The following is a 16,341-nucleotide window of genomic DNA, read 5'->3' as shown; positions in this document are numbered from 1 at the left end:
AGACAAGGGTCTTTGTGAAGCTTTTATTGTCTTGAATTTATGATCGTTTGTTGTGATTTGAGTATTTAAGGAAAAGGTGCAAAAGTGTTTGTGGGATCCTGTAGCCAGGATACCTTGCTGCAGTGTGTGAATAAAAAAATGTTAAGTTTTGCACCACAAAAACACCCCGTAAGCCACTGAAAACAATATTGACACTAACAATGGGACGATAACCGTTTTCAAGGTACTGTATACCACAGTTTGGAAAAGTCAAGCTTTTAAAACCATCAAACCATTTCTGCTATACAGTCCTAACTAGTGTTTAAGATTTTGGACTTATGTTGTTTTTTAGGACAGCAGTATCACCAGCAGAAAAGATATCCAAAGATGCCCTTTTAAATTGTTAAAATATCTGGGTTTTTAAAACAAATGAAGACAGCATGCGTCAAAAATTGATTTGAATAATTTAGCCTGACATGTTTACTGCTCCAAAACATTTGAAAAGTTTCTCAAAATAAAATATATTGTTTTTAAAAGGGAAAAAAAGTTTTGGTTTTTTACCCAGACATTTAAAAACAGTATATTACAATACCTTAAAACCGTGAAACCGTGCTATTTTTATCTAAGGTTATCATACCGTCAGAATCGTATACCTGCCCATAGTCAGGACTCAAATCAGCGATCTTCTGGCTGTGAGGCGACAGTGCTAACCTCTGAGCCACTATGCTGCCTGTTTTATGTTACTTTAATTGGAATAATTCAGGTTTCAACTAAATATTTTTTAGTTATACAAAGTTTAATTTGAGTTGAAATGACTAGAAAAGTTCATTGGATTCAACTAAAAAACTTTTAGGCTGCAACATTTGTACAGTGCATATTAATATTTTACACAATTTAATGTATTTTTATTTATAATTGTATCAAAGTAAAATATTACAAATAATGTTTTAGTAATTTAATAACATCATACGCATACACACTGATCAAATATCCATGGATAAAACATGTTTAATAAACACAAAAGCCATAAAAACACTGACACAGGCCTAATATGGAAACAATAGACCAACCGTTATTAACAGATGACTTATGGGAGTCAATATGAAAGCAGATGTGCAGAAATCAGTTGAGGGATGTGCAATTTTAAAGAGCAGGACAAAAGCGCGAGTTTGGAGAATCCGATCGTCCCTTCGGGAGAAGATAAGAAGCGGCCTGAAGGGTGTCTGTTACTGATAAACGCTCAGTGAAATCCACACAGACACACGGGGACCATTAGCAGAGGCACGGCCACACTTGCGGCCCCTGCCCCCTTTTTGAACGGCCAAGCTGGCAGAGTATTATGTAGCACTTAACTGAAACCCGGTGTTCCTTTCAGCTCCCACAAAACGCCTCGTAACCTCGGTGTATCTGAGGGTCATAAGGGAACGGTCAGCAACATGGATTTTCGGTTATGCTCTCTTTCAGTCAGTCTCTGCAGAGTGTTATTGATTTTCAAAATGAAAGGATGTGCCATCATGTTTGCAGTCATATCTTAAACCCGGTCATTTGTAGCTGTCAATTATGCCTGGCAGCATCAAGGTTCTGGTGACTGTAACACGAGAAGTATGACAGACAAAACAGAGAGCTCAACAGCTACGTGCGGATCCGAAACCCGACTCAAAGGCTTTTTTTAATCAAAATAAAAAAGTAAGCGTCACTGCTATGACAACTGATTCGCGAGGAAACTTAATTAAAGTGTCAGATGAAATTTATTCTGCTCTCTGTCCTGCTTTGGCTTTGTGAGGCTGTACTCATTACCGGTGTGATTTAATTAACCGGCCAGTTAATTGAGGAAAAACGGCATTGCTCACTCGTAATCTTCTTTCGGAGATGCAGCTGCAGACAGATATCGGGTCAGTCTTGGGTTATGTTTCCTAGTTTTGTGGAAAACAATATCAGTCTCTACTGTCTGTATACTTAGACAGCCTGTTATCTTCAAAGTGCAGTACAGCAGAACTGTCTCTGTGACCTAAAACGGTCTCATGAGCATGTGATAAAAAGCTGTGTTTAAATGAAACTGAACTGTTTAGCAAGATTTTTGCAGCAGCAAGAACTCCTGAATGCATTTGAGGTAGTGATAAGTCAATCACTAGAGCTGCTACAACTGAAATAAGGCCCGGATCTTTATTTGGAATGCATAAAGAAACATACAATATACATTTACTAACTTCATTGACTTCATAAATAGACTAAAACCTATACAGTTATGGAAGGAACTTCAAATTTTATGTACGCTACAATTCAAAAGATTAGAATAATTTCCAATTGAATGCATTTTAATAGTGACAAACAATTATTTACCGTTTTTGAGACTGATATTAAAAACAATAAATGTTTCTTGTGCACCAACTCAGCATATAAGAATGATTTCACATGCAACAAAAACTGGAATAATGGTTGTTAAAAATTCAGCTTTGCATAAAATAAATAAGTTACATTTTAAACATTTAATTTAAAAAAAAAGTAAGTTGTTTAAAAAGGTTTAAGTTAGTAAGTCTAACAATAGATGCTTGCACATGCTTACTGTACACTGCAAAAAGTGATAAGCTAATTTACTTAAAAAGTAAACCCATTGCCTTAGGGTGTACTCTCACTAGGCACGGTTGTCCCCACTCCCCTCTCCCCCAACGGCCCGCACTCACACTGCATCTTTGCTTTCTGAACCTGAGCATGGTTACATTTACGCTCAATGCTTTCCGTTTACATTGAATGTGTGATGTCAAGCATTGCTTAACTGAATTGTGGGTCCATCTGCGCTGCTTTGGCTGTGTTGTTTTCTGCAAAAGTTGTACATTTCTCAACTTTTCAAGCACCAACAGAAGTGTCAGTCAATCAGATCAATTTATGCAAATACCCCAGCACAGACAGTGGCTGATTGCTGACTAATTTCATTGGCTGACGCTACTACGACGATCGCATCAGGCCCAACTTCAGACACGCCCTCTATCAGGCATTAACGTTAAAGCCCCATGTGAATCAGGCATAAAACTGAACAGTCGCAAGATGTGCTCTTGCTTTGCACAGTAGACATTGCTTTAGTTAGATTGTTTTAGTCATTTGGGATGCACTTTTGATGCTCTTAGATTATCATAAAAGTCATCATGCTGCATGTATTAGGAGGTTAGCTGAAGGTGGCAGCTGATGTGCAAAGAGGGGTTTGCATTTTTAATAAACAACATGACAGTTAATCCATGTTAGTTACTCAAAGTAATCCAGTGAATCATGAAACAGTGCCTTAAAGGTGACGTTGTGTCTTCAGTTTTACGCTCAGGCATGCTTTGCACTCACACTACAAGAGTATTGTGCCATAGCCCAATCGAACCGCGCTCTGACACATCTCTTCCATGCGGGCCAGGGCCAACTGAACCATGCCTGGACCCGATTCAGAACACACACTTGTCATGCGCCTGGGCCAATTAGAATAGAATAGTTTGAGCACCCTTGAAAGCAACAAGTTAAGGCAAAAGGTTTACTCACTTTTTAAAATTAAAACAAACTATTATCGTTTTACAATGAAATATGCCAAATAGTACAGCCAAAATGCTGTTTGTAAGAAGCAGTAACGGAGTTTTAAACTAAATTATCACTAGGCTTACAAAAAATCTGCACACGCAAAATTCTGCAGATTTGTAGCCCATCACAGAGTCTATTTTTTTACCTGTGTAAATGTGTGTACATTTACATTATTCAGTTTTTAAATCAAAGGTGCAGTAGGTGATCTGCCTAAATGCTATTCATTAGCATAATAGCTTTGAAAATACAGTCCATCCTTTGCCGTCCAAAGCCATGCCTCCTGAAACACGAAAGCACACCACAAAGATGACAGAGACCCACTGGATCATGTCATTCAGCAGTAGGAAAACTTTACAGTTCTTCCCAATACTACAATTCTGAACAAAAACACTATTATATTTAGCAAAATTTTATGCAAGAATCACTGGTCTCACTCTCTCATATGCTTTGTTCTAAAGCAACTTTGGTGCTTGGCCGGCAGGGTGCAAGACTAAGCCATACTTACATTATATTTCAGACTGAATATTCAAAGCATGGTAAACAACAAAGGGAGCACGTCACAGGTTGTCATTGTTCAAAAATGAACCAACATGAATTTAAAACCAAGATTACCTCAGTAAAGCAGGCTAGGAAGATTTGGTAACGCTTTCTTTTACAACCCGCAAAGTACCGCGTAAGTACAGTGAAATTACAGTGTACTTTTCTGTACGTACTGTGTAAGTATAATGAACGTATGTGTAGGTATAAGGGAACAAACCGTAATGCTTGTGTAAAAAGGGGGTAACAACCAGATGTTCATCACGAAAATTACCGCGTAGGTACAGTGAAATAACGGTGTACTTTTTTGTACGCATAGTGTAAGTATAAATAACGTTTACGTAAGTATAAGGGAACAAACTGTAATGCTTGGGTAATAAGGGGGTAACAACCAGATATTCAGCATGAAAGGTACCGCGTAAGTACAGTGAAATAACGTTGTACTTTTCTTTAAATTGCAAAAGAACAAACCATAATGTTTGCGTAATAGGGGAGTAACAATAAGATATTCATCACGCAAAGAAGTATATTAAGTTTACGATGTACATTTCTTCAAGTATTGTATACACATAAAGAATTATGCAAGGATGGTGAAAACCTATTGCTATCTGCAAATGTACTGTACATGCACCTGCGTGAGTACATTAGTACTCTTATTCAGTGCTTGGGTTTTATATGGGGTTTTTAATGAATAAAAGGTTTACAACCTGTGAAATTATGAACCCTTATTGTATACTGTATGTATTTTAAATCTGCAATTCAATATAAAATATATTTCCATACACTACTTACCTTATGTTTACTCGTCGATCTCACCAAAGCCATCAATGTCTTCATAACTCACTATCAACAAATAACTTTGCATGACATAGGCCTACCGTCAGGGTTCAATGCAGATTAAAACAGGCTCGCATCTTTACTGCTGTTGCACAGGGGGGCTAACTGTTGCATTTCAGTAAATGTATAGCTGATGCTTTATAGAAAAATCTAGTAATTTGGTCTTCAATCAATAAAAACTGCTGCTGTGGTTTACTCTGTTCTTAGTGTTTAAGTATACACTAGTATGTTAAAGTTCAGCTTCTTCCCTCTTTGTTCCCTGTAGTTAAAGGGTAAATACAGTATTTGTTCCTCCCTTGTTCCCTGTACTTACAGGGTAAATACCACATTTGAGGGTTGTAAATTAAAGTGAAGCTTTGTTCCTCCCTTGTTACCCCCTTGTTCCCTGTACTTACAGGGTAAATACCACATTTGAGGGTTGTAAATTAAAGTGAAGCTTTGTTCCTCCCTTGTTACCCCCTTGTTCCCTGTACTTACAGGGTAAATACCACATTTGAGGGTTGTAAATTAAAGTGAAGCTTTGTTCCTCCCTTGTTACCCCCTTGTTCCCTGTACTTACAGGGTAAATACCACATTTGAGGGTTGTAAATTAAAGTGAAGCTTTGTTCCTCTCTTGTTACCTGTAGTTAAAGGGTAAATACAACATTTGTTCCCCCCTTGTTCCCTTTAGTTTACAATGTAAAATCTTGAAGGCAGTGAAATAAATATACAAACACACAATATATTTCTTCTTTACTTTGTAACCTTTATTTTAATAAATAAGCATTTTAAAAGACTTCATATTAATCAAACATTGTCTTGTCTATCATTGCCTATACTCATTCATTTTCTCTTCGGCTTTGTCCTTTTGTTAATCTGGGGTCGCCACAGTGGAATAAACCACTATCTTATCCAGCATGTTTTACGCAGTGGATGCCCTTCCAGCTGCAACCCATCTCTGGGAAACCCATGCGAAAGCAGGGAGAACTCCATGCAGAAACCTTCTTGATGTGAGGAAACAGCACTACCTACTGTGCCACTGTGTTGCCACCCAGCTGCAACCCATCACTGGGAAACATCCATACACACTCATTCACACACATACACTACGGACAATTTTAGCTTACCCAATGTCACCACATATTTTTGGACTTGTGGGAGCACCCGGAGGAAACCCACGCTAACATGGGGAGAACATGCAAACTCCTCACAGAAATGCCAACTGACCCAGCCGAGGCTCGAACCAGCGACCTTCTTGCTGTGAGGCGATTGTGCTACCCACTGCGCCTGCCTATACTCAAACAGCAAAATAACACATTATTTCCTTCCCCCTTTTTTTATGGCATCTCTTGCTTGGCTTCCTCTTCTGCTCTTCTCAGCTTCCACTGAGGACTCTGATGGTGAGTGGCTGATGAAATCCCATGAGTCTTGCTGCTCTGCATTTATATAAAATATATGAACAGACAGAAAGGCTTTTAGTAAGCTATAGACATGTTTATTTTCCTGTTTAATGTGTGTGTAGTGGTTGTCCAACAATTTCACACACTAAACATTTACAGATACCATACAGACACTATACATTACTATCAAACAAAAGTACTATCATCAGATCATATGGGAGATTGTGATCATTTATAGTGATAATAATTAAAGCGCAGAGGGGAAAAGGCTTAAATAGTAGGCTAACTACTGTGCTAAAGTCCTAGGCAAACGTTACTAGTAATTGGGTGGGGGGGGGGTATTGATATATCAAACTGGCATGCTACAGAAAATATCAATTTACATTTCCAAACATTAATTTTGTCATTAACTTTGCTGTAACTAACGTATACAGGGAGAGAATCGTCTGCACAGTCAGTATGACAACAGCCACAGAGATCTGACCTGCTCATCATCCAGTCCGTCTGGAATGACATGAAGAAACTAAATCCATAGGAACTTTGGCAACATTTCTAAGATGTGCAAAGTAAACGACAGTAAACGTTGGTAAATAATCGCTGCTGGCCGTTTAGATTCGGCCATGAACTAACGTTAATGTTACGCTAAAAACAAATGAAACAAAATAAATATAATCTGGTTAATGCACAATTTCTAATCGTAACAATAGCCTTATTTACTAACAACGATTTACTCACATGTGTTACATGGTGACAAGACGGAGCAATTCCAAACGTCCCAAAAGTCTGAGCAAAACCTCGTGGCGTGCTGCTGCAGTTTGATTCGGATCTTTAGAGGCTTCTTGATTCACAACTCGTTTGAATCAACGAATCAGTAGGCGCGTACCTGAAGTGATACAATATCGCGAGATGGATTCAAATGCACACGGAGCTGTCTGTTGTTCTCGCGATGTTTTGATGTCACACTGATCGGTTTGTTGAAGACGAATCGATTCAACTCTCCGTCCTCCATTCCCAGAATTTCCTGTTCACGACAGTACAAGGACGCAGCGCGAGGTAAATAAAACAAGTATTTTTATGACGTTATGTACATAGAAGTGTTTGTTTAGGTTTTTGTTTCTATCTGATGTTTGTACCTATTTTTAACAATTACACCCTTTTCACAACACTGTTATGACGCGTTTAACGATCATCAGGATCTAAAATCCTTGAGTTTTTTATATGATTTTTTTATAATATAACATTTATTTGTATTTACGTATGTATTATATAATATGATTACATGTGCGAGGTGTTTCAAACAGTGTCTATGGTCATGAGTAAATTAGAAGTTATTCTCTCTTTTTGCTGGCGTTATCAGTTTCACACTATTTTTTATTTTTCTAATTGTCGAGACAACACCATCGTAAAGTTTGAGCAAAGAAGATTGTAAAAAAATGTGTTGTACTTTCCCATTCACTGCGCTGAAATTTAAAAAGGGTCCATAACAGTACATCAACCATATTATGTTATCTTTCACTTTATTTAGGACTAATGATGGGTTAAGACATGTACTTTAATCAAAAACTAACCTTAGGGGTAGTTAACCCAAACGTTACATTTACTTACCATTTAATGAGTAACACAGAATTTAAATATGTACACTGAACTGCAAATAATCTTTACTTCAAAGTCTATACTGCTTGCACATATATTTAAGCCTTTCCCCTCTGCGCTTTAATTATTTTCACTATAAATGATCACAATCTCCCATATGATCTGATGATAGTACTTTTGTTTGATAGTAATGTATAGTGTCTGTATGGTATCTGTAAATGTTTAGTGTGTGAAATTGTTGGACAACCACTACACACACATTAAACAGGAAAATAAACATGTCTATAGCTTACTAAAAGCCTTTCTGTCTGTTCATATATTTTATATAAATGCAGAGCAGCAAGACTCATGGGATTTCATCAGCCACTCACCATCAGAGTCCTCATTGGAAGCTGAGAAGAGCAGAAGAGGAAGCCAAGCAAGAGATGCCATAAAAAAAGGGGGAAGGAAATAATGTGTTATTTTGCTGTTTGAGTATAGGCAGGCGCAGTGGGTAGCACAATCGCCTCACAGCAAGAAGGTCGCTGGTTCGAGCCTCGGCTGGGTCAGTTGGCATTTCTGTGTGGAGTTTGCATGTTCTCCCCATGTTAGCGTGGGTTTCCTCCGGGTGCTCCCACAAGTCCAAAAATATGTGGTGACATTGGGTAAGCTAAAATTGTCTGTAGTGTATGTGTGTGAATGAGTGTGTATGGATGTTTCCCAGTGATGGGTTGCAGCTGGGTGGCAACACGGTGGCACAGTAGGTAGTGCTGTTTCCTCACATCAAGAAGGTTTCTGCATGGAGTTCTCCCTGCGTTCGCGTGGGTTTCCTCCGGGTGCTCCGGTTTCCCTCACAGTCCAAAGACATGCGGTACAGGTGAATTGGGTAGACTAAATTGTCCGTAGTGAATGCGTGTGAATGGGTGTGTATGGATGTTTCCCAGAGATGGGTTGCAGCTGGAAGGGCATCCACTGCGTAAAACATGCTGGATAAGATGGTGGTTTATTCCACTGTGGCGACCCCAGATTAACAAAAGGACAAAGCCGAAGAGAAAATGAATGAGTATAGGCAATGATAGACAAGACAATAGCCCCTTTCACACAGTGATACCGGTAAATATCCGGAAAATTTCCGGAACGACTTTACCGGTATATTCAAAAAAGCAATGTTCACACAGGCGAGGACGTTACGGAAATTTTCCGGAAAAGAGCATTCACACATCTATTCCAAAATACCGGTAAATTCTGACATCATTCACTACAAATGAGCTTTAAACGGCTGCGCTTGAATTTGTAAACATTTGACTAAATTACAAACTCTGTGGATGATCAATATTGTGAACAACTTTCGCAGGATCACTTTCGCATGTCGAGATGTTCATAATTTGTGCGTGTGCAGGCGCTCACAGGCACACGCAAAGCTTGAAGGTAAACAAACAACGGCTTATCATAAGCATCTCATCAATGATTATTTACACAGTTGGCATTAAGAAGAACATATAGACGTGATCTGACTAACTTCTAGCAGCTAAATGTGTCTGGAAAAATATTCAAAGGCTTTTATTCTCACAAACCGCGCGGACGTAAATGCGTCTGACTGTTGTGATTGGCTAAAGCAGATGTCTCACGTCAGCACGTTCTAGACGTGCACGCGCTTATTACGGCTATCTTTCATCTGCATTCACACAGCGCAGCATTCCGGCAAATTGCCGGTAATGTTACAACTTCTCTTTCCGGAAAATAGCCAGAACGAATTTACTGGTATTTTCAAAAAGGACCTGTTCACACACACAACCTTTCCGGAAAATTGCCGGCAATTTTCCGGAAAGGTCTGTATGTGTGAAAGGGGCTAATGTTTGATTAATATGAAGTCTTTTAAAATGCTTATTTATTAAAATAAAGGTTACAAAGTAAAGAAGAAATATATTGTGTGTTTGTATATTTATTTCACTGCCTTCAAGATTTTACATTGTAAAAGGGAACAAGGCGGGAACAAATGTTGTATTTACCCTTTAACTACAGGTAACAAGAGAGGAACAAAGCTTCACTTTAATTTACAACCCTCAAATGTGGTATTTACCCTGTAAGTACAGGGAACAAGAGGGTAACAAGGGAGGAACAAAGCTTCACTTTAATTTACAACCCTCAAATGTGGTATTTACCCTGTAAGTACAGGGAACAAGGGGGTAACAAGAGAGGAACAAAGCTTCACTTTAATTTACAACCCTCAAATGTGGTATTTACCCTGTAAGTACAGGGAACAAGGGGGTAACAAGGGAGGAACAAAGCTTCACTTTAATTTACAACCCTCAAATGTGGTATTTACCCTGTAAGTACAGGGAACAAGGGGGTAACAAGGGAGGAACAAAGCTTCACTTTAATTTACAACCCTCAAATGTGGTATTTACCCTGTAAGTACAGGGAACAAGGGAGGAACAAAGCTTCACTTTAATTTACAACCCTCAAATGTGGTATTTACCCTGTAAGTACAGGGATCAAGGGAGGAACAAAGCTTCACTTTAATTTACAACCCTCAAATGTGGTATTTACCCTGTAAGTACAGGGAACAAGGAGGGAACAAATACTGTATTTACCCTTTAACTACAGGGAACAAAGAGGGAAGAAGCTGAACTTTAACATACTAGTGTATACTTGAACACTAAGAACAGAGTAAACTACAGCAGCAGTTTTTATTGATTGAAGACCAAATTACTAGATTTTTCTATAAAGCATCAGCTATACATTTACTGAAATGCAACAGTTAGCCCCCCTGTGCAACAGCAGTAAAGATGCGAGCCTGTTTTAATCTGCATTGAACCCTGACGGTAGGCCTATGTCATGCAAAGTTATTTGTTGATAGTGAGTTATGAAGACATTGATGGCTTTGGTGAGATCGACGAGTAAACATAAGGTAAGTAGTGTATGGAAATATATTTTATATTGAATTGCAGATTTAAAATACATACAGTATACAATAAGGGTTCATAATTTCACAGGTTGTAAACCTTTTATTCATTAAACACCCCATATAAAACCCAAGCACTGAATAAGAGTACTAATGTACTCACGCAGGTGCATGTACAGTACATTTGCAGATAGCAATAGGTTGTCACCATCCTTGCATAATTCTTTATATGTATACAATACTTGAAGAAATGTACATCGTAAACTTAATATACTTCTTTGCGTGATGAATATCTTATTGTTACTCCCCTATTACGCAAACATTATGGTTTGTTCTTTTGCAATTTAAAGAAAAGTACAACGTTATTTCACTGTACTTACGCGGTACTTTCATGCTGAATATCTGGTTGTTACCCCCTTATTACCCAAGCATTACAGTTTGTTCCCTTATACTTACGTAAACGTTATTTATACTTACACTATAGGTACAGAAAAGTACACCGTTATTTCACTGTACTCACGTGGTAATTTTCGTGATGAACATCTGGTTGTTACCCCCTTTTTACCCAAGCATTACGGTTTGTTCCCTTATACCTACACATACGTTCATTATACTTACACAGTACGTACAGAAAAGTACACTGTAATTTCACTGTACTTACGCGGTACTTTGCGGGTTGTAAAAGAAAGCGTTACCGAAGATTTTGCCTGACAATTTCAGAGGCTGAATGACACTTCTGTGCAAATAATTCATTTTTAACACAACAAAATCAATAAGCTTCACGTGACTAAAATAGATTTCAAATATAGCATTACCTGTCTAAAAGAAATACTTCAGCCATGGTGTCATTATTCTTCTTGCGTGCAAAAGTAACTCTAATACTGATTCACCATTGAAACAATCACCTAATGCACCTTTAATTTCATTAACATTATTGACTAATATAACATTTTTCATGTGACTTTATTGGATTTTCATTGTAAACAATAAATAAAAGTTTAAATGTATTATTTTTATTTAATTTATTAGTAACAGATTTGCTCACAACATTTCAAAATGTTTTATTGCAATTTTTAGTTCTAACAATCCCTAAATTATTCTGCATAAATATGCAGATTTTTTTTTGACAAACATTCTCTGCAGAAATAGCAACAAATTTCCACAGATTCTGTCTGGCCCTAGTTATATGAAGGTAAATCCGTTGCGAAACTCGAGAGCTTGCAAATGTAAATGTGAGCACTTGTGATAATAATATTTGTATGTGTAGGTTGAAATGTACACTTACAGCTCTGATGTGAACAGCTGAAATCCTCGATTTGCACACACACACAACAACCCACACACTTGTGTTTTAAATTGGAAGTTGCAGATTAATAGTTGTGTATTTGTAAAATGTCATTCACAAATACAAAGTGACAGACACACGTGTGCAAGGCAAATTTGATTGCATCTTTGCTCTACAACCACAGGTCGGCACTCACAACCTCTCAGATTCGTCAGTACAACTACAAATCTCCCGCGCTCTGACTTTTGCAACACATCTCCCGCGATCTCTGTAGCAGAACTCATATGTGCACTCGCAGATGCAGAGGCGTGAGCAGCGCGGGGCGGGGGAGGGGCGGGGCAGGTGTAAAGCTGTTTGATTGGCTGAAGCCTGACCAATGAACAATGCCAGCAGCCAACAGGACTGAGGTGCAAAATAATAATTTCCCACGATTATTTCATTAGTTAGGGTTTATTTAAACTCTTTTCTGAAGAGATTCTTGTTAAAAATCATAAATTCTACTGTAATGTACATACCAGTAAAAGAGCAGCAAAGCCAGTTTATTGGCTACAGCCAGCCAATGAGATGGGGCGTTTCTGTTTGTCAGCACACAGGGCAGCTCACGTTGTTGGAGGCCTCGAGCAATCAGAGGGTAAGTTATGATTTTTTAATAATTATCTATATGTTCAATACTGTTAGCTAAGCTAAGGACTGTGCTGGGTGCTTCTCTTGTTTGTTTCTTATATAAGAAAACAGTTATGAGTTATGTAGGAGTTGCTTTCTATCATGTTATATGGTTCTAAAGATACGATTCAACCCACATGAAATAAGAAGTTGTAATAGCATTTATAGTAAACAATATTGCGTTTTTGAACCATACTAACTATAATAAACTGTATTATACAGTATATTTTGCAGTATCTACAACTTTGTTAATGAATGCAACAGCACACTGTAGTATTAACTAGCATGAACTTTAATGAATTGAAGTATACTTTATATGTAAAACCTAATACATTTTAAAGCAGTTTCATTTCTTTCTAATTTATACATCTACATGCATTACATCTGATTTAGGTCCACAACTTGCATCCTTCAACATGATATGTGTGTTCAAAGGAAGAGCAACTAGGTGAGGGAGACAGTGTCCATCGCTCGGCAGAGGGTCCACTTTGAGCATCTCATCTGCAGGGTTAAGCAACATAAGCTGAACAGTCATCATCTCTCTCTATTACAGCGAGCATCAACCAGCTTTACACAATGGCTTGCTTTCTGACCATTAGTATAGGCTTGAGCAAAGGATTAAAGAGGAGATAACATTTGATGGGTACTGATGAAGTTGGATTTACCACCTCCATCTCATTATGAACAAGGAAAAACCCTGAAATATTTCAATACAAGTAACTAGACATTTGCACTGCACTTATTTGGACTGTAAATTTTATTTGACAAATTACATTCCCTTACAGAACAGGTGTCAAACTCAGTTCCTGGAGGGCTGCAGCTTTGCAAAGTTTAGTTCTAACCCTAATTAAACACACCTGATCAAACTAATTGAGTCCTTCAGGTTTGTTTGAAACTTTCACTTAAGTGTTTTGAAGCAGGGTTGCAACTAAAAACGTGCAGGGTTACGGCCCTTCAGGAACTGAGTTTGACACCCCTGCCTTACAGTAAAGTGTAAAAATACTACATTAAACAATTATCAAAATAAAAGTTGTGTGTGGGTGAGTGTCTGTTTTGTTCAAATCTGTAGTCATCTTGGCAGGTAAAAAGAGAAAATAAATGGTCGGCTTCCTCTTGAATGATCTGAATCATTTTGAAGTGTTTGTAGATGAGCTGGATCATCATGTCATCTTTAGCATAAATAACATCCTATTCAAGCTATGCAGCTTCTCTGAGTTCCTCATCGACTTGAAACATGCTGATCTCTCCTGTCACTCCATCCTTACAGGAAACTGAGAAATAAAGGTAGTAACTTTCATAATTGAAAAAGTGATATAAAGGACACACTGTACACAAACATGTAAACAGATAGATGGATAGATAGATATGATGCAGGTTATAATAACAAAAACCGGTATGATCTGTAAGAAACTGAAACGCCTAGTGTTATTTTTAATTGCTATTAATGTGTGCGTGTGTGTAAATATACTTCAATTCATTAAAGTTCATGCTAGTTAATACTACAGTGTGCTGTTGCATTCATTAACAAAGTTGTAGATACTGCAAAATATACTGTATAATACAGTTTATTATAGTTAGTATGGTTCAAAAACGCAATATTGTTTACTATAAATGCTATTACAACTTCTTATTTCATGTGGGTTGAATCGTATCTTTAGAACCATATAACATGATAGAAAGCAACTCCTACATAACTCATAACTGTTTTCTTATATAAGAAACAAACAAGAGAAGCACCCAGCACAGTCCTTAGCTTAGCTAACAGTATTGAACATATAGATAATTATTAAAAAATCATAACTTACCCTCTGATTGCTCGAGGCCTCCAACAACGTGAGCTGCCCTGTGTGCTGACAAACAGAAACGCCCCATCTCATTGGCTGGCTGTAGCCAATAAACTGGCTTTGCTGCTCTTTTACTGGTATGTACATTACAGTAGAATTTATGATTTTTAACAAGAATCTCTTCAGAAAAGAGTTTAAATAAACCCTAACTAATGAAATAATCGTGGGAAATTATTATTTTGCACCTCAGTCCTGTTGGCTGCTGGCATTGTTCATTGGTCAGGCTTCAGCCAATCAAACAGCTTTACACCTGCCCCGCCCCTCCCCCGCCCCGCGCTGCTCACGCCTCTGCATCTGCGAGTGCACATATGAGTTCTGCTACAGAGATCGCGGGAGATGTGTTGCAAAAGTCAGAGCGCGGGAGATTTGTAGTTGTACTGACGAATCTGAGAGGTTGTGAGTGCCGACCTGTGGTTGTAGAGCAAAGATGCAATCAAATTTGCCTTGCACACGTGTGTCTGTCACTTTGTATTTGTGAATGACATTTTACAAATACACAACTATTAATCTGCAACTTCCAATTTAAAACACAAGTGTGTGGATTGTTGTGTGTGTGTGCAAATCGAGGATTTCAGCTGTTCACATCAGAGCTGTAAGTGTACATTTCAACCTACACATACAAATATTATTATCACAAGTGCTCACATTTACATTTGCAAGCTCTCGAGTTTCGCAACGGATTTACCTTCATATAGTTATCACCAATGCTTTACGCTAAACAGGTTCTTCTTGAAATGTGTTACAATGAAAGGTTAATGTAAACGCATCAAGGGAAGGGATGTAGTAGAACTGCGCATATGATTATACCAATCCCAGATTTGCTCACAACATTTCAAACCATTTACCTGAAGGTTTTTCATTAAGATCCTCTTGACTGGTAACTGCCTCCTAACCGTGATCGTGAACCCCCATCTCTGTCACAAGAGGTGGACATCTTAAAGTCTAGCCTTGTCTTTCTCCCCTGTCATTACTCATGGCTGTCAGGCGCGCTCTGAAATTGGCATTGAGTAATGACAGGTCTAAAGTGAATGACCTGCCACAATATAATTGCTTTTGACGATTATGCATGGCCCTTTTACCTGTAATCGCAGTAAAAAAAAGTTTTACATAAAAAAAATGTGGAAGGAGAGAACAAAAAAGTGCAAAAAAAAAAAGTACACAGAAAACGACGCTGTGTGATGAAAAAAGTCCTTTCTATTATAAATAAAGTGGTCCATGATTACCGTCTGACCTGTTTTTTTTTTTTTTTCACAGCCAGCAATCTTCTATTGAAAAGACATAATAAATAACATCATTTGCTTGACTGCTCTCTATCAAGTTCTATGTCTGATGACACACTTCATACTATAGGGGGCACTGCATAGAAATAAAGAAGTATTCATTTAAAGCTTTAATTTAGTTTCCAAAAAAAACTTTAAATTCTTCACAATATATAATGCAGCATTACCTCACCTTTTTAAAGTGTGAAAGGGGTTTGTTTAAGGTACTAATCCCTCTAAAACTGCTCTGCACTGACTTGTCAGTGTTGTTACTGGTCAAAACACATTTTGGAAACCAAATGTCCACTCTTAATTTCAGCTCTGGAAGTTTCCACAGTACTTCTGACATCAATTTGTTTATCATTGATTTTACTGTAGCAACTCATGCTTGAGCCCTTATTGTTTAAAAATGTGTGCAAAGTGGATTTTTAACATCACACACTGCTTACATTCACAAATGGCTATATTATACACTACATTAAAAAATAACACTGCTCATTAATTCAAATATCCAAACAGCCGGTCAAAG

General features: G+C 37.8%; 2 long non-coding RNA genes across 2 annotated transcripts in view; both read right to left on the bottom strand.

Moving 5' to 3' along the window:
• LOC141376396 (uncharacterized) overlaps nt 1–16,341 on the bottom strand; it is a 387,511-nt gene that overhangs the window by 80,414 nt on the left and 290,756 nt on the right. The window lies entirely within an intron of this gene.
• LOC141376268 (uncharacterized) lies at nt 12,981–14,577 on the bottom strand. The gene is made up of 2 exons (XR_012386016.1): nt 14,515–14,577; nt 12,981–13,980 (listed from the first exon to the last, which is right to left on the bottom strand). It is a non-coding gene; the product is annotated as an uncharacterized lncRNA (long non-coding RNA).

Source organism: Danio rerio, chromosome 10, assembly GCF_049306965.1.
Source record: "Danio rerio strain Tuebingen ecotype United States chromosome 10, GRCz12tu, whole genome shotgun sequence".
In the NCBI taxonomy this organism is placed as follows: domain Eukaryota; kingdom Metazoa; phylum Chordata; class Actinopteri; order Cypriniformes; family Danionidae; genus Danio; species Danio rerio.
The sequence above is the reverse complement of the archived record's forward strand: the minus strand, read 5'-3'. Positions and strand labels throughout refer to the sequence as shown.